The 25,258-nt window shown below is 38.9% G+C and overlaps 1 long non-coding RNA gene across 3 annotated transcripts; it reads right to left on the reverse strand.

Moving 5' to 3' along the window:
- LOC129302307 (uncharacterized) lies at window positions 1-25,237 on the reverse strand. 3 transcript variants are annotated; one of them, XR_008591245.1, is made up of 5 exons: window positions 25,095-25,237; window positions 24,827-24,972; window positions 10,928-18,571; window positions 9,891-10,845; window positions 9,042-9,810 (listed from the first exon to the last, which is right to left on the reverse strand). It is a non-coding gene; the product is annotated as an uncharacterized LOC129302307 (long non-coding RNA). The 3 variants fall into 3 exon arrangements; XR_008591244.1 differs by having other exon boundaries at window positions 9,042-10,845; XR_008591246.1 differs by lacking the exons at window positions 9,042-9,810; window positions 9,891-10,845; window positions 10,928-18,571 and adding an exon at window positions 1-860.
- Between the last annotated feature and the right edge of the window lie 21 nt (window positions 25,238-25,258).

The following is a 25,258-nucleotide window of genomic DNA, read 5'->3' on the forward strand; positions in this document are numbered from 1 at the left end:
TTCAAGTTACCAAGATTCTTCATTTCAAATTGCTGCCACAAGTATATCTTAAGCTCGTGGACTCCTATATCATCACTGTCTGTGATAATCAGTCATCAACATACAACAACAACAAAACAATACCACGAGCAGTAGATCGAACAAAAAGAGCTGAGTCGTGAGGACTACAAGTGAAGCCTAGCTGACTCATAATGTTACTAAACTTAGCAAACCATGCACGAGGAGCCTGCTTTGAGCCCATATAAAGCTTGACGAAGACGGCAAACCTTATCTTTCGGATGCTGATACCCAGGTGGAGGCTTCATATACACTTTTTCCTCTAGATCTCCATTCAAAAAAGCATTTTTAACATCCATTTGATGAAGGGACCAGTGCTTAATAGTAGCAATGGCTAAAAGACTACGAAGAAAAGTCATGCGTGCAACAGGTGCAAAAGTCTCCTCATAATCAACACCATATTCCTGTGTAAACCCTTGGACCACCAAGGGGGCCTTATGTTGCTTTAAAGAGCCATTAGAATGAGTCTTGTTTTTGTACACCCATCGACAACCAACAAGAGTTTTACCAAAAGGAAGATCAACAAGATCCCAAGTGTGCATTTTCTCCAAAGCCTGTAATTCTTCATTCATAGCTTGTTGCCATAAGGGACCACAAGAGGCTTCCTTAAAGGATTTGGGTTCCTGTAACTGGAGAGCAGTGGAAAACAATAGTAATCACTAACGAATTTCTTATACGGTGGGGCCAAGTATCATCAAACAATACGAGCTCAGGAGACGTGGCTTGTGTGGAAACATCTTGAGGCTTGACAGTAGGCATATCAAGAGCAGGCGTAGCATTGGTAGTGAGCTCTACAGGGGAATCTGCATTAAAGTCATACCATGAAAGAAGCAAGAAAAATATGGAGAAATATCTTATCTATTATTGAGCTGAAGGGTACAATATATACATCAAGAAAAAGACAACCTAATAATGATTAATAATTACATAATAATATCAAATAATATCTCTTAATAATGACTGAGATATATATACAATAATAATAAAATATTTGGAGAATATTTTAGATAACACGTATGATGAACGATATGCTGTTATTATTTCAAAGATCTTATACTTTCGCTTGAGCTCAATGCTATGATCTGAAAATCAACGAACCACGCCCTTAAATGAGGAATGTATATGCCATAAAATAATTACCATTAATATTATTTCAATAATATTCTGTTAATATATTGCCGTGGCTTATTATTATATGGTGTGCTAAAACAGGCAATGTCAGGTTGGCAGAGTCGTTTAATATGCCAACTTGCAGTCATATTGTGAAGATTTTTTACGTTTTTTTTCCCCAATGGAAGGTCAAGGAAAATCTGCGCGGGAAAATAATAAATTAAGTTGTATCAAAGCTTAATAAGATTCTATCCCTAAAGGTTGTTCACCTAAAGCAATGCGATAAAAATATCATGTGAAGCCTGCGCTAACAATCAGTATCTTTGTTAACTTTCTTTAAAAGCATGATTGAAGTTGACTATCCACTTTTACATAATGAGATATAATAGAATTATGTATGATTTTTATTTTTATTTATATATGTCATTTTTAAATGTTCTTCATATATTATTTATATATATTAATTTGCATTGGCAGTGGTTTGGGTCAACAACCGCTACCAACATTATCATATTTCGTAGCGGCTCTTTCAAACTATTACTATGTAAGCCGTTTTTTTTTTGGGGGGGGGGGGGTTAGTGTTCACCAAGTCACTACAAATAGTTTTCGTAGAACATTGAAAAAGATGGTAACAAGGTAACAATGACTCATCGACATTTTAGAATTTTTTTTTAAAAAACATTATTGCATTTTTTTTTGTGACATATTACATTAAGAATTTGACTCTCTAGTAAATGAAACATGCTTATTATTGAGCTCTTCTACTTTCACTTCAACCATTCATGAGACTACCAACCTATTTTTATAGGTGTATGTGGGTTAAGATTTGATAACATTGATTTATATAATTCATTTTGAATATAATTGATTATGTTTTCTAGTATAATTAATTTATAAGATTGATTAATAAGTTTTATTCTGTATCAGTTGTAGTTTCTAAAAAATTCAAATACCTTTGTTATATATTAAAATCAATTATAAATTCACAACCATGAATTTTTCTTAAAAATATCTAAATACATACCAAAATTAATTATTAATAAAAAAAACTATTGTTATCTTAGAAGCTCCTATTACTTATTTTTTTAAATATACTTTCGTAAAATTTCATCTAAAAACCATATAAATAAATTCTATCATATAAATCATGATTTTGGGTTCATGTATTAGGACTCTTTGGATGTTTTTAAAAAAAAATCATATTTTTATATTTATAATTAATTTTGGAAAGTATAATGTTTGGATATTTTTTAAAAAACTATGATTTTGTGTTAATAATTCATTTAGGCATATAATAGAGATGTTTGGATATATTTTTTATAAAATCTATTTGAGCTAAATATGAAATGTCGCTCAAATAGCTCACGAGGCTAGTTAGGCTGAGTAGTTGAAACGTCAGGCTCAATATAAACAAAAGAGGTCAGCCTCGAAGCTCATCAAAGTCCACAACATGTAAACATGTCAAAATCCCATCAACTTCAAATATCAAATCATTGGCACGAAGACACGATCCTAAGTGATGCCAAAATCTACGCCCAAGTAATTCAATAAAACAGGCTGATAGAGAGACCGTACCATGAGTTTCGTGGGATTCCTGAATTTTTGATAGAATATGCTAAGTCCCAAAGGAAAGGCTTCTACTATTACAGATTATAAATAGGAAGAAGAAAAACATAGAGAACAGTCAACACTCGATCAAGACTCGCATAATTTACATTTACTAGCCCTTTCAGTTCTTTAGTTTTTGTCTGTAACTTTTAAACACTTCAATAAAATTACATACTTGTTCTACCAAAGCCTATTGTCTTTTTACATCCGAGCGAACTGTGGTAAGGGAACTTGGGACCCTTTCGTTATCTATTTGAGACCCAGCGTTTCTGGCACGCTTGGTATTTGTTGTTCAACCACAGACAATTTGTGGTACGCCTGGTGGGACCTGAGTAACAAAGATGGCAAGGACGCGAAAAGATAAAAGGACTGATGAAACAGGTGCTGGTTCTCACGGACGAGAAGGGATCTCTACGCATGCAGGATCAGAACACTTATCGCCTGATGCTAAAGCAGTTGATCATCGTGAGCACGTAGTGCTGGTGACAACAGAGAGCAGTAGTACGAACCCTGGCTCCAAGTCAGGAGGTGGCCAACCCAACCCACTTATCATACCTAACGGACCTGTGGCAAAAGTGTTGTGGGGAATTCAAGATCGGACGGATAAGCAGCTGTAAGAGAACCAGATGTTCTTTGCAATATCCCTGGAAACAACAGAACATAGGGAGAAGGAACGATAACAGCTTATGATGCAGGTTCTGCATGAAGGCATGAAGAGTATAGCCACATCATTGAAAACCACCCATCAGGAAGTAGGCTCAAACATAGGGCCGCTCGAGGGGCAACAAGCTGGAGTCAATATAAGCACTAGCTATTGGGGCCGCACACTTGTAAGAGACATCCCTAACCACCAAGTATTTGCGCACACTCATCTGTTGATTAACCCCTCATATTATCTACAGGATCCTGGCACAAGTGGCACGAGGGGCACAGCAGTGATCCCGGAACGTGTGATCGAGCCTCAGAACTAATTGGTGAACATGGAGGCTTTACGAGATGCCATTCAAGATATATACAGACCAGGGCTGAGGCCAATTGGCTGCCCCACCTTCTCAAAGCCTTATCTGGAGTATATAGAAAGGGACAACCTATACCCTCGGGGGTACAGAATCCCTGACTTCACATTGTTCTCAAGAGATGGTACACAATCAACCCTAGAGCACATTGAAAGATTTACAATCTAGTGCGGCGAAATTGCTAATTATGAAAATTTCACTAACTTAAAGCTGAGGTTGTTTCCAAATACGCTCATGGGCTCCACATTTACATGATATACGTTACTACCTCGTAACTCAATCATCAGCTAATAGAGATGGAGAAGTTCCACATCCAATTCTATAAAGCAGAACCAAAAGTCAGCATAGCGAAACTCTATAAGCTCATACAAGGGACTGGAGAGACAGTAGACTAATATTTGGTGAGGTTCAAATGCCTAAGAAGCAGATGCCACGTGACGCTTTCAAAAACTGAATTTGTCAAGCTGGCACAGGTAAGATTGGACATAGAGCTCCGAAAAAAATTCCAGGGGATGGAATTTTAAGATTTTTATGAACTTGCGGCCAAGGTGTGGGATTATGAGGAATTACTCAAGGAAGAAGATAATCGCTGACAGACTACAACCGGGACTTATTTTGGGGGCTTGGACGTAGCCGTGGCCGAACTGAAGAATGTTGGTAACTACACATGTCTGGCTCTGGTTAGGAAGGCCGGAGAACTGCCTAAAAGACTAAATACAGTCTAGTACACCTTCGATCCATAAAAACAGAGGCAATTTTCGATTTCCTCCTCAAGGAAAACTTCATCTCCTGCCCATGGATCATAAGATTCCCTTGAAGGAAGAACAGAGAGGGAAGGAATACTGTAAATATCACCACTTGTGGAGTCACAGTGCCAAAGCATGCTGGGGATTCAAGAATATCGTCCAGGACTGGATCAACAAGGGAGTTCTAAAATTCCCTAAGGAAGAATCCATGGTGGTAGACGAGGACCCGTTTCTCCCATTTGCTATGGTCAACATAGTAAGGATAACTTCTGGAAAACGACAGCTCAGGAAAGGTAATGGTAAACAGAAAGATGGGAGACCTTGAAATGTCCAGAACAGGGGTGATGTAGCTCAAATAGACACTAAGACAGTATGGGACCGCCTAGGGAAGCCTACCGGCTGGTACAGTAAGAACAAGTCTTCTAAATAGGATAGATGCCCCGAGGGGCAGAACATGAAAAGCCTGGATGGCTCCAAAGTAGTTTGGGACTGTTTGGGGGAAACCCAAAATGGAGGCATTCAGTAGAAAAAGAAGGAAAATAGTAAACGACCCTCAGGATGGGATGTTGGCTCGGGAGGATTAGTGATGATAGAACTAGATGGATCTAAGGTGGTCTGAGACCGTTTAGGAGAACCATCTGACAAATTCGACTTCTTTGTAAAGTACTCAGCACCCTTTAGGTCAGGTGAACCATTCGCGGGGATACCAACGGGCTGGGATGTTGGCCCCGACGATTTACTGTTACCACCGTCAACGCTATCAGAAAATAGCACAGAGCTTCCTTCAAAACCAAAAGCCACTCAGGGTTCAGGCAAGTTCGTTACACCTCTTGGCAATGTGCTGCTTTTGAAATACAGAGTTGTGAGGCACAAAAAATTCCCAACTACCTTAACCAGAACCGAGAAGTGACATCTTCAACAAAAATGGGCTACACAAAGGTATCTTAAATAGCAAAAAACCAAGGTACAGGATAGCCCCGACATTCAACAGGAGGTTAGCAAGTTTAGAAGAAAGTCCACCGAAGATCAGGATGAAGGAAGTGAGAAAAAAAGGACCATTCATGTAGGAGAGATACTGCTCAACCTCCGCTGTGTGGTCTCGTTAACATTACCTTCTCAATTCCGATCCACCACTAGTAATACCTAAGACCAACAGAACTCTTTGAAGCCAGCACAAACAAGCTTGTATCAATATTGCCCAATGGAGCCAAGGGAAGAGGAGGAGTACGAGCCTATAAGCATACAGGCACAGAAAAAAAAGATTGCAGAGCTTGTCTACCAAATTACATTACAAGCAATAGAAGGAAAACCAAAGCAGGCTGTCTTAGAGAAACCCAGCGTAAAGATGACTCAACACTTAAAGCCCTTATACATCAGGGCACATTTCGAAGGGAGACCGATGACTAGAGTCCTCATTGACAGTGGCTTGACGGCGAACATTCTGCCAGCTTGCATGATGATCAAAATAGGGCAAGAAGAGCACGACCTAATGCCAATTGAGGTATCAGTGGTAGAGTTCACTGGGACCACATCTAAGGTCCTCGGCGTACTATCGTTACAGGTTGATGTTGGGACCAAGTCATCATCAATGGCCTTTTTCGTGATCAGCACCACAGCTCAATACCAAATTCTCTTGGGACGGGATTGGATTCATGCCGATGAATGTGTACCCTCTTCACTACACCAAATGCTCCTGACGTAGAAAGGAGAAGAGGTAGAAGTAGTCTGGGCTGAAGACAAGCCATTCACAGAAGCTACTGACTTCGTGGAAGCGAGGTATTATGATGTTGACGCGGGCTCGTTCACATTCTGAAAGGCTCAAGGAATCCTTTCATGCAGAATAACACCAAACGCTATAGTGCCTCTAACCTCACAAAGGCACAAGCCCATCACAGAATTGGTCGATGACTAAAGTAAACGAAGGAAAGGCCGTAATAGCTGCGGCCATACAAAAGTTATGGTTGCACAATCTACAAGAGAAACTAGAAGACTGCGAACCCGAGGTCTATGGGATCGAAGTTATATATAAAGATGAGACTCAAAAGATAGCACAACTGCATAAGCTAGACCCTGCATCTTTGAAATTCGAAGATATAGCCCTAGAGGTCCAGGATCCACTAGAAGAAGTAAACCTAGGATCCCCAGAAGACTCGAGGATCACATTTATTAACTTACTACTAGATAAAGAACAGAGGATGCCATCAACCTAACACTACTGAAATTCAAGGACTGCTTTGCATGGGCTATGATGAAATGCTAGGGCTAGCTAGGCAGTTGGTCGAACATAGGCTTCCAATAAAGCCAAATTATAGACTGCACCAATAGCCCGCCCAAAGAATGTCAATAGAGGTAGAGCTATGAGTAAAGGAGGAGATCAAATGCCTCCTACGAGACGGGTTTATACGGCCCTGCATGTATGCTCAATGGCTCTCAAACATAGTTCCAGTAATTAATAAGAACGGGAAACTGCGAGTTTGCGTAGATTTATGAAACATAAAAATGGCCACACCTAAAGACGTTGTGCAATGCTTATTGCAGATAGGTTAATAAATGCTAGGGCCAGAAATGCTTTATTGTCATTTATAGATTGCTTCTTCGGATACAATTAGATATTTATTGCAAAGGAAGACATTTACAAGACTACTTTTAAGTGTCCGGGCTCCATTGGAACTTTCAAATAGGTAGTTATGCCCTTTGAACTAAAGAATGCTGGGGCCACCTATCAACGGGCTATGAATGCCATCTTTCACGATATAATAGGAAGGCACCTAGAAGTATATATATATATGACATAATGATAAAATCTAAGAAGGCACATGATCATATTGAACATTTGAGGACGAGTTTCCTTCGAATGAGAGAGGTCGGCCCTAAGTTAAATCCACTAAAATGTGCTTTTAGTGTAACCGCAGGTAACTTCCTTGAATTCCTGGTCCACAGAAAGGGGATTGAAGTAAACCAAAACAAAGCACGAGCCATCTTGGAGGCAAAGGCGCAGGTCAATTATCTCAAGCGTTTTATCTTGAACCTTGCAGGGAAAGTTGAGAAGCTAATGAATTGGCTCAAATAGCATCAGGACTAAGGTTGTCACTCGAGCTCACTAGAAAAGTAATTGTGGTGGAGCGAAAAGAACATCCCTCAGTCATTCAGCATGGTTTGATAATACAGTGTAGTATGGTCTCGTAAGGGTTAGCGCAGGATTGGAGAGATGATTTTAAGAGTTATCTTCAAAATCCAAGTCAACGTTACCCTTACAAAACAAGGATATGTGCTCAACACTTTATTTTAATTAGAGATGAATTACATAGGAAAGACCTCGATAGGTTATTACTTAAGTGTTTAGCCTTCACTGATTATATGAAGGTTTTAAGACAGGTACATAAGCGAGTCAGTGGGGCTCATCAGTCGGGGCCAAAGATGCAATGGTTAGTGTATAGACATGGATACTATTGGCCTTCAATGACAAAAGATTGCATCAAGTACGCTAGGAGGTGCAAGAAATGTCAGATTCACGGGCCAACATAATAAGTGCCAACATCAGATATGCATCTCATTATCAAACCAAGGCCTTTCCAAGGATAGGCCATGGATATAATAGAAAAAATCTATCCGGCCTTGTCTAAGGGCTACTCATTCATCTTGGTGGCCACAGATTATTTTACTAAGTGGGTTCAAGCCGTCCCTATGAAGAAAGTAGAACAAGGCGATGTTATTAACTTCGTACGGGAGCAAATCATGTTTCGTTTTGGGATATCTCAAACAATTACAACAGACCAGGGAACAATGTTCATCGAAAGTGAATTCAAGGCCTTTGTCGAGGAAAGTGGGATTAAGTTATTGTCATCCTCACCATATTACCCTCAGGCAAATAGGCAGGCTAAAGCTTCCAATAAGATCATCCTCAAAATTTTAAAGAAAACAATTGAAGAGAATCCTTGAGAATGGCATGAATGACTGGCCGAGACACTATGGGCATACCAGACATCTAAAAGAGAAGCTATAGGCATGAGCCCGTACGTGTTAACATATGGGCATGAGGCTGTTTTGCCTATGAAAATAGCAGTTCCTTTGCGCATTGTGAATAGTCTAGAAAGACCATCTGACGACTATAACGAAGCCATGATGAACGAGTTAATTTAGTTAGACGAAATTCGCTTACAAGCACTTGATCATATGATCGCCCGAAAGAAAGAAGTTTTGAAAATATACAATAAGAGGATAAGACGGAAACATTTTCAAGCGGGTGAGATTGTATGGAAACTTATGTTACCACCTGATTCTAAAGACCGGACACTTGGTAAGTTTTCACCTAATTGGGAAGGATCGTTTAAGGTAGACAAAGTACTTAGAGGGAACACATATATGCTAGCCAACGTAGATAAAATTCCATACAAATGGGCTATAAACGGCAAATATTTAAAGAAGCATTAGCCGTCGTTATAATAGGAAAGCGATAAAGGACTTGAGGCCTAGAATGGCCTCCAAGCATACAAAACTCACACAATGAGAAAAAATATATTTGTTCTTTATTATCATTGAATCGTGTTATAAGGAATAAAGAATAAATAAATAAAAAAAATGTGTGTGTGTGTGTGTGTGTTTATACATAAAGTATACTATTTACAAAGGCTGCACATAAGCTCCTACGTTGATAAAGCCGAGTCTAGATCTGCAGAAAGGGTCTAGTGACATGTGAGGACCATTTTAAACTCAAGCATAGCTCAAAACTTAACATTTGAGACGGTCTGCGCCTCATCTAGCACTTTAGTAGCAACTTCCAGTTCGAGTTTTGCTGGACCGTCCTCAGCCTCAGCCTCAGCCTTCGCCAACTTTTCTTTAGCCGTTGCGAGCTAGCGCCTCAAGTCCACCACCTTAGCCCGTAATGCCCAAAGATTATCAACACGGGGGGTAATCTCCTGGACCTGGTCAGTAGCAGCAGTTGTTCGAGTCTTGGCAGCCAAATAGTCATCCCTCACTGCCTAGTTGTTCTTTAAATATTCAAACAGAAGGGGGAGTTCTTTACAGCATTGGTTGACAATACCATAACACGCCAGGACTTGAGCTCACAGAAGCGCCAACTCGGACATGAAGACCGCCTTCACCACAGTCTCGAGAGCCCATATCATTTTCTTAAAATTTTACTCGGGGATGAGGAAGGAATCGCGGCTAAGTTGGAATTGGATGACTCTCTAAGCATCCAATATCACGTCCGTTCCAGGGACGTGAATGTAGAAGAAAAGAGCATTCGTAAGTACTACCTCCAGTGCAGCGAGCTGAAGAAAGTAAAATAACATTAGCAAAAGACCAATACTAGGCTGGCAGGAATGAAAATAAATAACAAACAACACTATACCTAGATTGGGTCCATAAGAGCCTTGTCTTTACTTGTGGAAGAAGGAAGAGCGCGTGCAGATCGCGCTATTGAGCGCAGGGCCTTCTCCACATAGTCAGTTAAAGTGAAGAAACTCGCTTGACCTGTGCTAAGCCATCTTAAGTAAAGACCAGGGCGGTCAGTGCATCACCTATGGACTTTGCCTGCAACCACTCAGAGCTCCTTCCCTCTTGAGGATTTGTTAAGTAGAAGGGAAGGATTAGATTAAGTGGGTAGATCATCCAGGGGCTCGTAGTGGCAGCAAGGTCCTGAACCCTAAGCTCGAGCTGATCGCCTGAGGCAGCAACAACAACTTCCTATTGATCAAGAGCAGCCTCGACGTTTTCTGGACTGCTTAGGGTTACGATAGACAGGACAGCTCTCTGACTTTCACCACCTTTTGCTACCTCCTGGGCCACCTCCTGAGTAAATCCAGCTAGATCCATGGGTATAAGCTCAGGGGTGGTGGCGGCTTGGAAGGAGACCATTTAGAGATCGGGGTGTTAGGTCTCTTTCTCCCCTTGTTAAACCGGACTCACTCTACCATCGTTAGAGTCTACTAACAGGATTATTGTCTATTGACGCTTATGTATGCGCCTTCCTTTTTGAGGTGTGGGGCCAATTTGGAGAGGGGTGTAGGCAGGTTGGTCAAGCGGCGAAGGCATTGTCTTTCTCCTTTTCGCCCTAAGGGAAGGGGATGGAGCCCACTTTCTTTTATCTGGAATGTCCCCTCGGTCAGGATGACTGAAGGAGATCTTCTTAGCCCTAGACTTTTTAGAGACCGGGGGAACGAAAAGTTGGGAGGAAGCGTTGTCATGCTCCATCCCTTGGACCACGGTCCTTACGAAAGGGGTCGTCGGGATCTCAGAAGCAGCGAGGGCATCAATATTACCTTTTGAAAAGGTTACCAACACATGAGACTGTGTCCAATCACGGTCTGCATAAAACAAGACAAGTTTAGTCTAAGGAAAAAAAATAAAAAGGACAAAACTAAAGCAAAATGCGAAGGAAACACTTACTGGTGTGGCTCTTTATTATGCGCCTTAAGCGCTAGTGCCACCATTTGTTGAAGCGGAAGCATGCATCTCTATCTACAAGTTTCACTTTGCACTGCCTCTGGGTGTTGAGTGGAACGGCTATCTGATCAATAGCCTCTTTGCCCAGTAGCTCTACGCTGATTTGGGGAGACAGGCCTCGAGGGACGCACTGGCTTAGTCCAAACTAACCCGCCACCAGTCAAGGATGATAAGACTCTAAGTATACTCTAAAAGACTTAGAGGAGGAGCCAACGTATGGCAGCTACATCTTCTGAGGAGTGGTAGCTGAGAGAAAAACCTCATCCCTTAGAGAGTTGGCGGGCTTGTTCTTCTACTCCACCATATATTTGTATCAGGTGAGAAGGCGGCAGTTGGAGATGTTGAAAGCTTTTAAGGTCCTCCCCAAGGACCAACTTTGTTGACAGAAGAACTTAAAGAAGTTCTTCGTCTCCACCAACGGATGACCACCCAAGAAACAAATGAAGGGGTGGTTAGCACGGGAATCATCAGGAAAGGGCTCCCACTGAAAGTTAGAGAAGTAGGTTGTCATCCATAACTTTAAGAATCAGATGGTCCTACTGAAGTTGCTGAAGGGCTTCTTGATCAGCAACTCCCTCATGCCATCATAAAAACGGCATAGAAACATGGTCCCCAGGGCTATCTGGTTGCCACAGAGAAGGGACTAGGCGATCCCGAGATGCAGCTGCACGAGCTTTCCTCCCCTCGTAGTCCGTGGCAGTGACGAGCTCAGAGACTGGTTTCTCAGAGAACAACTCCATAATCTTTGTATAAAAGATCGCGGCCCTGATCTTACTCTCCAAGTCAGCAGGCACGGCGGTGTAAGAGTCGTGCTTCTCGAGGATGGCATAGAAGTTCTCTTCCCCGGTGATGGGCAGCCCTAGGAACATGAAGACATCTCATGACGTGAGGAACATTGGGCTGAGCTTGAAGATGAAAGCATTGCAGCCCGGAGCCCGGAAACTGAAGAGGGCTGTCAGAAGGTCTACGGGCACATCAACGTCAGCCAAAGACAGTTGAATTAGATCATATAGACCCTTTTCTTTCCACTGGGGTGCATGATTAGCCTTCAAATGCTTCACCCAGTTGACCCAAGCACGAAGGAACCAGGGCTAGTTCTTGAGCTTTCTGCAGGACGACTTGGAGAAGGGAGTACTCGTCTAGGCCAAGACCAAGTTATAAAGAGAGGTCAATGGCCATAGGTTTGATTGCGCAGGAGCATTGACGTTGGACAGGTCAGGAGAAATCATTAGATATCCGACGTTGCTTTTGTTGGAGATTTGGAAACTCCAAGGTGAAGTGCTGACAAAAAGGAAGCACAGTTAGAGCACTTTTAAATAAAATAAAAGGGCTAAACACTAGAGGTGAAAAACTTACTAGAAGGCCACTGATTTGTGGAATGACAAACTCTCTTAAAAAAGAAATGAATGAGAATCAGGATAGGAAACCAAGCTAATATAAAAAGGAGTTTTTTCAGACCACAAAATACATACCGTTACGAGCCCAACTAATTGATTCACCGGATTACGGATAGTTGCTAGAGACTCCGGCAGACTACTAGTGGAAGTAGAGGAAGGGGCGGCGGCAGAAGAAGTGAACGAAGCCATTTGAAGGTTACGAAGAAATTTAGTAGACTGAAGACTTGAAGTTCAAAAAATGGCAAAAAAGCAAGAGAAGTGACCAAAACCTGAAAAAAAAAGTTTATATTGGCAGAGGGTGTTCAGAAATGAAGCGACGTTTTAATTTTTTAAAACATGCCACGTGGCTTATGTTACCAGCTATTTACACGCGAGAGGCATTGTTTGGGCTAAATATGAAACGTCGCTCAAATAGGTCACAAAGCTAGTTGGGCTAAATAGTTGAAATGTTAGGCCCAATATAAACAAAAGAGGCCGGCCCCAAAGCTTATCAAAGTCCACAACACGTAAATATGCTGAAATCCCATCAACTTCAAATATTAGATCATTAGCACGAAGACACGATCCTAAGTGATGCCAAAATCTACACTCAAGTAGTTCAGTGAAACGGACCAATGGAGAGACCGTGCCATGAGTTTCGTGGGATTCTTGAATCTTTAGTAGAACGTGCTAAGTCCCCAAAGAAAGGCTTCTGCTATCAGACACTATAAATAAGAAGAAAAATAGAGAGAACAGTCAACACTCGATCAAGTCTCGCATAATTTACATTTACTAGCCCTTTCAGTTTTTTAGTTTTTTGTCTGTAACTTCCAAACACTTCAATAAAATTACATACTTGTTCTACCAAAGCTACTATCTTTTTACATCCGAGCTAACTATGGTAAGGAAACTTGGAACCCTTTTGTTATCTATTTAAGACCCAACGTCTCTGGCACGCCTGGTATTTGTTGTTCAACCACGAACAAAATCATAATTTTGGCCTTCGAAATTACTTAACTTTGATATCTATGCACTAATAAAATTGTTGAAAACCATTCGCAGATGGTATGCACAAGCTCTGAAATAGAAGCTCCCAATATTCAAATAGAAGGCCCCAAGGGCGCCATATTCTAAGAGCCCAAACTATATGATTGAATAAATCATCTTCTATCTATTGCAGGTCAAGGACTCCTTCCGTGGGAAGGTTACAATTTTGAGGATGCTGTACTCATTAGTGAGCATCTGGCCTATGAAGATATTTATACTTTCTTTTACATACGAAAATATGGAATTTAGACTCATGTGACAAGCCACAGTCCTGAAAGAATCACTAATCAATACCACACCTAGAAGCCCATTTACTCTGAAATTTAGACAAAAATGGAATTGAGACTGGGATCTTGGGTAGAGACGGGCGATATTTATATATTATATATAATTTCTATTAATATAATTAATATATTAGGATCCATAATTTGAATTGCTTTGTTCTTGGGACAACAAATGTTCGTCTCTGTTAATATATTTTATTTATTGAATTGCTACGAGTAATCATCAGAGATTATTGCCCAAAAAAATACTTAAAAGGCTATTTTCAATTTACATTATTCATGCTTCTGAGCATTCAAAAGTGTTGAATTTTTTTAATTTATATGAATTGCCAAAATCTCATCCACACCACCTTAAAAAAAAAGACCCCAAAAAAGGACAAAAAAAAATAGTTTGTTCACTTGACTTTGTGAAATAAAGTGAAATTTGCATATATTAGCTCAATCATAATTCTCCCTAAAACAATTTAGATTTTGCTCAATCATAATTCTCCCTAAAACAATTTAGATTCTGTCGCATATGTTAACTGGTTCAACCAAGCTGCTTCATCACAATGACAACAAGAAGTAAGAAGAACAGTAGCCATCATGTTAAAGAAGAGATTATAAACTCTAAATTCTGATGATAATCAAATTTTTCTCAGCCAATACAATGCATAGAGGCTAAAATTATATCATTCTACTCAGCTATCAGAGATTATAATTAATTTGATATACACACACACACATAAACATATTAAAGAACTACACAAAAAAAATGTTTCAAGTCATTTGCCATCTCATTCACACTGAAAACATTATTTGACAACCAGGTTAATCTTGAAGCAGTCATGATGAAATGAAAATCTTCTATGAACCCTACCTAGTATTCTGGACAAGATTAGTACAAGAGCTACATCTACAACAGTTAAAGCATCATAATTGATTTTTGATCAAGAAGATCAGAATAATGTTGTTCGTGACTGAACAACAAATACCAGGGGTGCTAGAGACACTGGATCTCAAATAGATAATGAAAGGGTCTCGAGTTCCCTTACCACAGTTCACTCGAATGTAAAAACATAGGTTTTGGTAAAACAAGTATATAGTTTTATTAAAGTGTTTGAAAGTTACAGACAAAAAATTAAAGAACTGAAAGAGCTATTAAATGTAAATTATGTGAGTCTTGATCGAGTGTTGACTGTTCTCTTTATTTTTCTTCTTCCTATTTATAGTGTCTAATAGCAGAAACCTTTCCTTTGGGACTTAGCACATTCTACCGAAGATTTAGGAATCCCGCGAAACTCATGGCACGATCTCTCCATCAGCCCGTTTCACTGAACTACTTGGGTGTAGATTTCGACATAACTTAGGATCGTGTCTTCATGTCAACGGTCTGATATTTGAAGCCGACAAGATTTCGGCATGTTTACGTGTTGTTGACTTTGATGAGCTTCGAGGCCGGCCTCTTTTATTTATATTGGGCCTGACGTTTCAACTACTCAACCTTTGTGACCTATTTGAGTGACGTGTCATATTTAGCCCAAACAATGCCTCTCACGTGCCAATAGCTGGTAACATAAGCCACATGGCACGTTTTAAAAAATCAAAACTTCGCTTCATTTCTGAGCGTCCTCTGTCGATATAAACTTGTTTTCAGGTTCTAGTCACTTCTTTTGCTTTTTTTGCCATTTCTTGAACTTAAGTCTTCAGTCTACCAAATTTCTTCATAACCTTCAAATGGCTTCGTTTGCTTCTTCTGTCGCCACCCCTTCCTCTACTTTCACTGGTAGTCTGCCATATTCTCTAGCAACTATCCGTAATCCGGTGAATCAATTAGGCGGGCTCGTAATGGTATGTATTTCATGGTCTGAAAAAACTCCTTTTTATATTAACCTGGTTTCCTATCCTCATTCTTGTTCATTTCTTTTCTAAGAGAGTTCATCATTCCATGAATCAGTGGCCTTCTAGTAAGTTTCTCACCTTTAGTGTTTAGCCCTTTTATTTTATTAAAAAGTGCTCTAACTGTGCTTTCTTTTTGTCAACACTTCGTCTTGGAGTTTTCAAATCTCCAACAGAAGCGATGTCGGATATCTGAAGATTTCTCCTGACCTATCCGACATCAATGCTCCTATGCAATCGAACCCATGACCTCTCCTATACAAGCGTTTGAAGGCTGATCATGCGCTCCAGTGGAAGGAAATGGGTCTATATGACCTAATTTAACTGTCTCTAACCGACGTTGACATTCCCATGGACCTTCTGACAACCCTCCTCAATTTCTCGGCTCCAGGCTACAATGCTTTCATCTTTGAGCTCAGCCTGATGTCCCTCATGCTATGGGACGTCTTTATGTTCCTGGGGCTGCCCATCATCGGCGAAGAGAACTTTTACACCATCTTGGAGAAGCGCGACTCCTACACCGCCCCGCCTGCTGACTTGGAGAGTAAGATCAGGGCCGTGGGCTTCTATACAAAGATTATGGATCTGTTCTCCAAGAAACCAGCCTCTGAGCCCGTCACTGCCATGGAGCACTTGGTCTTCAACTAGATCTTACTCAGCCAATGGATCTTGGCCCCTAGGGGAGGAAAGCCCGTGTAGTTGCATCTCCGGATCGCCCAATCCCTTATTTGTAGCAACCATATAGCCCTAAGGACCATGTGTCTATGCCGTCTCTATGACGGCATGAGGGAGTCCTTAATCAAGAAGCCCTTCAGCAACTTCAGTGGGCCCGTCTGGTTCGTAAAGTTGTCGACGACGACCTACTTCCCCAACCTTCTACCGAAGCCCTTTCCTGATGATTCCTGCGCCAACCATCCCTTCACCTATCTCTTGGGTGGTGATCTATTGGTGGAGACGAAGAACTTCAAGTTCTTCTGTCAACAAAATTGGTCTTTAGGGAGGACCTTAAAAGCTTTCAATATCCCCGATCGCTGCCTTCCTACCTGTTACAAATATATGGTGAAGAAGAATAAGCCCGCCAACTCTCTAAGGGATGAGGTCTTTCTCTCAACCACCACTCCCCAAAAGATGTGGCTGCCATACACTGGCTCCTCCTCCAAGTCTCTCAGAGTATACTTGAAGTCTTATCATCCTCAACTGGTAGCGGGCTAGTTTAGACTGAGCCACTGTGTCCCTCAAGGCCTGTCCCCCTAATTCAACATGGAGCTGCTGGATAGAGAGGCTATTGATCAGATAGTCGTTCCACCCACCACCCAGAGGCAGTGCAAAGTGAAACTTGTAGATAGAGACGCCTGCCTCCGCATCAACAAATGGTAGCCCCAGTACTTTAGGCACATAATAAAGAGCCACACCAGTAAGTGTTTCCTCCACATTCTACTTTAGTTTTATCCTTTTTTTGTTTCCTTAGACTAAACCTGTCTTATTCTATGCAGACCATGATTGCACAAAGTCCCACACGTTGGTGACCTTTTTAAGGGTATTGATGCCCCCGCTGCTTCCGATACCTCGACGGCCCCTTCTGTAAGGATTGTGGTCTAAGGGATGGAGCAAGATGATGCTTCCAACTTTCCGTTCCCCCAATCTTTAAAAAGTCTAGGGCCAAGAAGATCTCCTCCAGTTGTCCTGATCGAGGAGAAATTCCAGACAAAAGGAAGCGGGCTCCATCCCCTTCTCTTGAGGCGAAAAGGAGAAAGAAGACAATGCCTCCGCCACTTAACCAACCTGCCTCCACCCCTCTCTAAATTGGCCCCACACCTCCAAAGGGGAGGCGTACACATAAGCACCAACGAACGATGATCCTGTCAGCAGACTCCGATGATGGCAAAGTGAGTCCGATTCAATAAGGGAAAAGGAGAACCAGCACCCCGATCTACAAATGGTCTCCTTCCAAGCCGCCGCCACCCCTGAGCCTACACCGATGGATCTAGTTGGATTTGCTCAAGAGGTGGCCCAGGAGGTAGCAGAAGGTGGTGAAAGTCAGGGAGCTATCCTGTCTATCGCAGCCCCAAGCAGTCTAGAAAATGTCAGGGCTGCTCTTGATTAAAGGAAAGCTGTTGTCACTGCCTCAGGCGATCAGCTGGAGCTTGGGGGCCAGGACCTTGCTGCCACTGCGAGCCCCCGAATGATCTCCCCACTCAGTCTAATCCTTCCCTCCCACTTAACAAATCTTCTAGAAGGAAGGAGCTCTGAGTGGTCGCAGGTAAAGTCTATGGGTGATGCACTGACCACCTTTGCCTCTACTCCAGGTGGCTCAGAGCAGGGTCAAGCGGGTTTTCCACTCTAACGGATCGTGTGGAGAAGGCCCTGCACTCAATGGCACGGTCTGCACGCGCTCTTCCTTCTTCATGAGTAAAGACAAGGCTCTCATGGACCCAATCCAAGATAGTCTTGTTTCTTATTTATTTTCATTCCTGCCAGCCTAGTATTAGTCTTTTGCTAATGTTATTTTACTCTTTTCAGCTGGTTGCAATGGAGGCAGTACCTACGGACGCTCTTTTCTCCCGCATTTGCGTCCCTGAAATGGACGTGATATTGGATGCTTGGAGAGTCATCCAATTCCAACTCAGCCGCGATCCCTTCTTCCTCCTCGAGCAAAATTTTGAGGAAATGATCCGAGCTCTCGAGGCTGTGGCAAAGGCGGTCTCCATGTCCGAGTTGACGCTTCTGTGAGCTCAAGTCCCATTGTGTTATGGCATTGTCTGCTAATGCCGCAAAGAACTCCCCCTCCTGTCCGAATATTTAAAGAACAACTGGGTAGTGAGGGATGAGTATTTGGCCGCCAAGACCCGAATGACTGCTGCTACTGACCGGGTCCAGGACATTGCCCCCCATGTTGATAATCTTTGGGCATTACGAGTTAAGGTGGCAGACTTGAGGTGCTAGCTCACAACGGCTAAAGAAGAGTTAGCGAAGGCCGAGGTTGAGGACGGTCCAGCAGAACCCTATTGAAATGAAACATGCAATCCCTGCTATAGTATTATTCAGCTAATCATAATCACAGCAGTACACATTCAAAAAGAAGGAAAATAACAGAAACGACAGAGAGAAAATTCAGGAGGGAAATAATAGAAAAGAGAGAGAAATAATATCAGAGAGAAAATGGCTCACAATCCTCAGTGCCTCTTTACTAGATTAAGCCCATTTTGATAAATTTTCAGGCTTGAAAAAATACCATTTTTTTTAAAAAAACTGAGCTTTGAAGCCCAACCTTAATAAACCCTAAAAAAAGAGCTCGGGCTCAAGATTGGGTGGCCTTTTTAAGCCCTTTTTCATTTTAACTCTAAAAAATAAAATATTTTTATCTTTTAAATTGAATTTAAATTTTAAAATATATCTTTATAATTTAAGATTTGATTTTCTATTATTTATTTTAAATTTTAAAAACATAATAATAAAGGGCTTTTGGGGCCTGCCCTGAGCCCTTTAAATAAAGCTAGGCTTCAGAAATCAATCTATTTTTGAGAAATTGGGTTTAAAAGCTTGGCTCTTATAGGTTCAGGCCCTCCCATTTCCCACGTCTCTACTGCTCCCACCTCTTCTTTAAGTAGCTACATTCTCTCTCACCTTCCATGTACTCTCTCATCCTTGAGCTACGACGCTCATGCTTAGTAATAATTTCTGGATTCTTGCTACTCTGAGTTGGGCCCATATTTATCTTGGTTGTGCTGGCCTCTTGATAATTGGGTTGAATCATAACAAATTATAACCACCATGTTGACAACCTTCTTTGGGCTACCATGGTCCCAGCAACTACTAACATTCTGTCACATCCCAAAATATAGGAGTGACTGACATGGGATACACCTAAACACACATACCGTAAACCTAATTCAATAAATTTCTAATTTAAAATAATTTTCGTTTAAATGAAGCCTTAATATTTTTGTGAAAATTTTGACCTAACCTCCCTTCAGAATAGGATTTCCCTGAAATTCTACAATACAAATTTTTTTAAAAAAATATTACAACATCTAGGAGCTTAACTCTTTTCAGCCAGCAAACAAAATATTTACAAAATAAAAGCCCTTACCATAACCTATGTGAAGCACCCATAACATTATTTATAAAAGTATAATATATAGATTAAAATTGTGCATAAAAAAATAGAGATTAACCAAAATGGCATCATAACTTTAATCTAAGAGCAAAATTCCTTGAATGATTTGACAGAGGTGCAAGCTATCTAAGGCAAAAAATATTTTCTAGTGAATAATGTTCCAATCATAATATTTTGTAGAATCAAAATGAATAAAATATAACTATTACATAAATTAAATGAGAAAACAATTTAATGTATTAAAGTTGTAAACTTGAAATATAAATTTTAAAGAACTCCATAACAATAACATTTAAATCTATAATAACAAAATAGCTTTAACATTTGATATTGACAAATCAAAATAATTAATTAAATGTCTAAATGAAAATAATAACGTTTGCTAATTAAAAACCATTAGAGAGTGAAATCATCAGTTAAATAAGAATTTAAATTTTTAAAGATTTATCAAAACAGTTCACAAATGTGGAGACACAGTCCACGAAGGTAAATAACCAAATGCGGCTTATAACACGAAAACAAACATAGACACACAATTCACAAGGGTAAGTAACCAAACGTAGCCAAAGTCACAAAACAAACATGGACACACAGTCCACAAGAGTACGTAATACTAACGAAACGCAACTCGAAGCCATGGAAACAAATGTGAGTATGAGTTCCACAAATAACAAACGTAAGAGCAGAGCTTACGAAAATCAAACTAGCTAATCATCAACCATGACGCGCCAAGGGCTAACATAACTGCCATTAGCAACTAGAGTTTTGTATAAAATTCCCTCCAAATTCATTTTCAAACATGTGAGAAAGTCATCACTATTAAAATATTGTTTTCATTCTCGAAATCAAACTTGCATGAAAAAATTTTGAGCATTAAAACTTGCCAAAGTAAAATTTTATAATTGATGTTCATGATTGCATTTCTTGAGAAACCAATATTACCAAAGCTGATAAAAATAATTTCATCAATCTTAAAAGTATTCTTTGTAAGGAAAAATACATACACATTATAATTTAAATATCCTTCAACATATCTTTACCATTTCACAAGGTAAAAATAATTTAATTATCAAAGTATTAAATATGTTATATAATTGTTATTAAATGATTTGTGTAACAAAAATATCTTGAAAAAAGAATTTAATTGATAAATCAATTGGGACACTATCTACTTACCTGATAAGCTTTAAAGATAACAATTTTTTCTGCTAACCACCTCTCAAAAGCCTTTAGCTACTTTACTGTCTAAAACAAAAAACAAAAACAAAACAACAATTCTCTTTAACAATGACTCTACTTCATATATCGCCAACAAATATTCAATAACCCAAACTCCTTAAATTATTTAAGGTTACTTTTCAAACAACTCACTAGATACTTTTCCATTCTAAGTATGTGACAAAGTTTAAAAGAGACAACAACAACAGCAATAGCAACTACAGCAGCAGCAACTTAAGCCACTTTCCTTATGGAGAAATTAACATTGAAATTAATTACTAATATAGATATATACACATATATATAACTATAGCTAATCATTGATCTTAGACATACCAATCCTAAAAAAATCTACCATTCTTCCTTTTTAGACATGTGTCAAGATTCATTACTTCATTTCATCAACCCAAACTTTACACTACAATGAACATACACACACGTACACACATACAGGCACTATTTATACATTTCTAAATTTTCAACAAAGAAATTGAACAACCTAACTCCAATTCCAGCCATTAACATAATAAACCTGCTTAATTGTTGCATCTCAATCAAATTACCCTTTTACACATTTTAACAAACACCTTATGTGCATCAATGTTTAACTATAATACAAAGCTCTTTCTTTTTCAAATCTCTTCCCAATAATTTCAATCACATAATATATATATGTATGTATGTATGTAGATGCACGTACATACATATATACATACATATATAACACACATTTTAACAAATAGCTCATGATCATCAGTACTCAAACTATAGTATCAAACTTCTTACTCTAACAATCTCTTACTCAGCAATTTTTCAACTTCTATATAAATTTGTTATGCCTCCCCGAGCTCATGTCTTTATAAAAAATCCATTCAAACAAAAAATGTTATTTTTCCTAGTCTTAAATTTAAACTTGTTAGAACCTCAATCTTTACCTTACACTCACAGCAACTAATACAAGGGAAGAATAAAAATTCAGCAACCTCCTAAAGCATAAAACACACAAATCTAACCTAAGGAAAAGGGAGGATGAAGCTTGAACTCATCAAGGAGTAAAGGAGGAATGGATTGAAAGATTTGATTTTCCCTCCCTCACCCAAACAGTGGTGATGCAGAACAGTGGAAGGAAGAAGAAGGATGGCCTTATATGCAGAAACAAAAGAGGAAGAGCAGAGGTTTCACAATCTTCACAGAACCCACAGTAGGGACCGACGGCACACCCATATTCACAGACAACGGACGCTTAAAACAAAGGACGAAAGCTTCTCAATCCACAACTGCTCCACCGTATTCTCTCTCCCACTCGCTTGCTTATATTTGACTCTAAGTCAGTAATGAAAAAAATTATGATGACCTCTATGTTTTTTTTTAAAAGCAATGGCATTTTTGTAATTTTAGAGTACTAACAAAATATAAAATATTACTTTTGACACCACCCAAATTGAAACCGTGAATCATCAATTAGAAACTCAAAATAAATCCCATCATACTACTAATTCACTTTATTATAACCACCCAGTAATTTTATGAAAAGTTAAAATATTTAGAAAAATAATTTATTATTTTATTTTATTTTTTTTTATGCAAATATGAAATGAGAGGTCTAATTATTCCCCTTTTTTAAAAAAATTTATTTATTGTATATTTAACAAAATTCTAAATTCATGAGTCATTACACATTCCTTCCTCCACGAGTTACCAGATACTAGAAATGGTAGCTCAACACAGCAAACAGGACACGAGTTATGTTGAACCCACCACAAAACTATATAGTTAGAGTGATAGATATGGTTATTAGGCATTTGCCTAGCCTTGAAGCCTAGTTCAAATCTCTCTTTACAGACTCGACAGTGTGAATCAGAGTGAAGATGTGCTCATGTGATCTTAATAGTAGGAATTAGCATGGATTGAGGAATGTGAGGCTGGAGGATGGCCTCTGATCGTCCATGGTGAGATGTTAAGTGAATGCTTCCAGCCCAGGTGTCATGCCCAGAAAATAAGGCGAGACCAGCACAAAACATAGGAATAGTACTCCATATCCCGAAAACCTTAACTTAAGAAAACCCTAATTCTAATATTTGAATATGTAATTAATATAAATAAATAACTATATATTACTTTCATAAAAGCTACAAATCACCAATCTTCTAAAAACTTTCATCAGAACTTTCTATAATAGAATTACCAAAAAAAAAAAAATTTACAACACATTTAACGGCATCAACCTTAACAACAGTCAAACAACACAGTATAAAGATCAGGACTTTAACTATAATCTATGTGGAGCATCTAAAAATTCTAAAACATTATTTGTAAAAATACAATATATAAATCATAAATTTCCATCAAAATAGAAATTAATCAAAATAGCATCTCTATTTCAATCAAGAAGCAAATCCCATTCAAGGATCTGACGTAGGTGCAGGGTTAGCTATGCTATCTGAACCAAACCAAATATTTTTCAGTGAATAGCGCTCCAACCATAAAATTTGCATAAATAAAATGAATAATTTAAAACAATTGTGAAAATTAAAGAGAAAACAATTGGAGACAATAAAATTAATAAATTTGGAGTAAAAATTTCTATACAACTTCAATATTATAAGCCTTTAAATCTTTAATAATGAAGCAATTTTAACATTTAATCTTAATAAGTTAAATAAATTAAGTAATTAAATAAATAAAAATAATAACATTCACTAGTCAAAAACCATTAGAGTATAAAATCATCAATTAATCAAAAAAATTAATATTTTTTAGGAATTTATCAGAACAATTCATAAACGTGGACACACAGTCCACGAGGGTAAATAAGCAAATGCGACTTATGCCACGAAGACAAATGTGAACATAAAATTCACGAGAGTAAGTAACCAAACATGGCCAGAGCCACAAAACAAACACGGATACATAATTCACGATGATAAGTAACCAAACGCGGCTTAAAGCCATGAAAATAAACGCAGGTATTAAACCCACAAATAATAAACATAAGAATGGAGCTCACGAAAATCAAACTAGCTAGTTATTGATCATGACGTGCCAAGGACTAACAGAACTACCGTTAGCAATCAGTGTTATATATAAAATCCCCCTTCAAATGCATTTTCAAACATGCGAGAAAATTATCACTATTAAAATATAGATTTAATTCTCATAATCAAACTCGCATGAACAGTCTTAAGCATTAAAACTTGCAAAAATAAAATTTCATAACTAATGTCCAAGTTTGGCATTTATTGAGTAACCCAACAATTTTCAAAGCAAATAAAAATAATCTTATCAATCTTAAAAGTATCATTCATAAGATAAAATACATACATATGCCATAATTCAAAAATTCTCCACCATCTTTTTATAATTTTCCTAGATAAAAATAATATAATTAACAAAATATTAAATACTTAATATAATTGTTATTAAATGATCTATGTAAAAAAATATTTTGATAAAAAAATTTTATTAATAAATCATTTAAGACGCTATCCACCTACCTCAAGTATTCTTAAGTACTATAATTTATTTCTCAACACTTCAATAGACTTTTCTTTTCTCTAAGAACCCTGTTCAATATAAAAAAAATTTAATCAACTTTTTACTATAAATAAATAAATTATTTTTTAAAATTGACAACACCTAAACAATTGGTTCCAAATCATTATAATCCACTCAACCAACTCTCAATTTTTTTAGTCCCTTCAATACTTCACATGTCTACTTCTCTATTGGACACTTATTTACTATTAAAAACCAACATACACCTTTTACACATCTTATTGCATTCATCTTATTCTTTAACACTCTCTCTCTTTCCCTTACTCGCATAAGCAATTAGGGAGGAAAATCAAAACCCATTTTCAGCCAAAACCCAACAGCAAACGCACACAACAAAAAGAGGAAGGAAGATGGATTTTTGACTCACCACAAAGGCAGCAGAGGAACGAAGAAAAAATTTGAAACTCCTTAGCTCCAGATCAATCACGACAGAACAGGAAAAAGGAAGAAGGTTCAGTCACACGCATACAGACATATCGAACAGGGGAGAAGGTCAGCAAGCTGAACGGTGCTCTGCAATACTAAAAACAATCAGAACCTGGAAGGAGAAGGACCAGACGTGCTTCTTTCAGCCACGCCGACAGAGATAAAAGAGGAGGAGAAGTCAGATACGAAACAGAGTAAGAGAGAAGAACCTTCATAACTTCAACCTGTAGCAGCAACGGTCAGACCATTATAAATCTTTCACCAATTAGCAAACACTCAGGCGACAGTGACGCGTTTCATGGGAGGAAGAAATTTCTGGTGCACTGTCACTGCAACACATAAATGAAGGAGGGAGAGGATGCTGGAACAGTAC

The sequence above is a fragment of the Prosopis cineraria genome, unplaced genomic scaffold, assembly GCF_029017545.1.
Source record: "Prosopis cineraria cultivar Desert tree isolate PC_DT_omini unplaced genomic scaffold, ASM2901754v1 PC2, whole genome shotgun sequence".
NCBI lineage: Eukaryota > Viridiplantae > Streptophyta > Magnoliopsida > Fabales > Fabaceae > Prosopis > Prosopis cineraria.